The sequence below is a fragment of the Trachymyrmex septentrionalis genome, unplaced genomic scaffold (assembly GCF_001594115.1).
Source record: "Trachymyrmex septentrionalis isolate Tsep2-gDNA-1 unplaced genomic scaffold, Tsep1.0 scaffold212, whole genome shotgun sequence".
Taxonomy (NCBI): domain Eukaryota; kingdom Metazoa; phylum Arthropoda; class Insecta; order Hymenoptera; family Formicidae; genus Trachymyrmex; species Trachymyrmex septentrionalis.
Genome location: NW_017305310.1, coordinates 262485 through 263956, shown reverse-complemented (window position 1 = coordinate 263956; position 1472 = coordinate 262485). Strand labels below are relative to the sequence as shown.

General features: G+C 40.6%; 1 protein-coding gene across 1 annotated transcript in view; it reads right to left on the bottom strand.

The window, feature by feature from the left end:
* LOC108748161 (headcase protein) overlaps positions 1–1472 on the bottom strand; it is a 160167-nt gene that overhangs the window by 140360 nt on the left and 18335 nt on the right. The gene's annotated exons all lie outside the window — the stretch shown is intronic.

Here is a 1472-nt window from a genome sequence, read left to right as displayed (position 1 = left end):
CCCCCCCCCCCCCCCGTCACCGGCGAATCGTGGGAGAATGCGCTTGTAGTAGTACAGCTAGTAGTTACGAGAGAGAGAGAGAGAGAGAGAGAGAGAGAGAGAGAGAGAGGAGATCGTCTCGTTTGTATACAAGGCTATCCGGTGAAACAGACGTGACATTTGATTGCGATCGAAATAAAAAATATCACCGCTCTACGCGTGACGGACATTAGTAACGAATTTGATATAATGCGTATCTAACGATAAAATCTATACAGTTATACAAAGCTATACGTTTTTTTTCATTGCAAATCGAATTTTGCAGATTTCATTTTACGGCAGGCAAAATCGCCGGGGAGAGCCGATCGCTCAGATTATTCGTCCAGACGTAGGAAAATGGTTTAAGGAATACCTCTAGAGCTCCAACCGAGCAGAGTATCGACGGTAGTCGTTGCAGTTAGGAGGAAAATCGAGGTAATGTCGAGAATGGGAGCCATCCAATAAACCGAAATAGAGTCGGCGGGTAAGGAGTTTTTTTTTTTTTCTTCTTTTTTTCTCTCCTCGGAACACACGTACGCGCGTGAGAAAAAGGAAGTCGAACGATCGTGTAAGGAGGTCCTTGTAAGCGGACTTATCCCTCGACGCGATAACGGGAACCCCCGAATGAATCTCGCTAAAGAGAGAGGATTACCTGAGAACTCGTCTAAAGGTTAATCCCCTCCCCTCGACCGCACCACGCAGTTGTACAGCGCAGGGAAACTCCTCGGATTATATGCTCACGTGTTCGAGAAAGCACGAATTCCCGCCAGATTTTTCAAGCGGATTTTCAGCTCCGTCGATTCGTATCTTATTAGTTAGTATCGTCTTTCCGAGTAAACACCGGGAATAATATACGTCGATATATTCACAGTTGGGTCTTGTATTTAAGAAGACTGTCTTAGTTTCAAGACGTCGTCGTGAAGTAATCAGAGGCCGATATAATCAGTTTTTATTTGAAAACTATCTTAAATAATGTCCCAAGATGCTAACACAGCCTTCTGATTGGCTTACGACATCTTAAGGGTCTTGAATATAAGAATCGACTATGAAATCGCGTTAATCCTAAAATACTATAAACACCGATCACAGATCGTCGAGCTTTAACAGAGTAATTACGAAGTACTTTATCACGGGAATTATTCGCTGTCGAAATTTGGAAATTTTGCTTTCAACTATTCTCTCGTTAATTTCACGTAGATCTTAAGTACGCCGTGATAAGCAATTATTCTAGAGATACTTTTATAAAGTATGAATCGAATATATCGAGCCTTATCAAATACAAATGTCGCACCTCAATGTAATCTATTATTCGTCATACGACGGATATAACTGAGAGATACAATTACACACATTTATCTAATAATTATATAATATTAGACTTTAGAAAAATATGTAGCATGTTAGAGCACGATGATGGAAAGAGAAACAAGAGATTTTATTATGATAGTTAATTG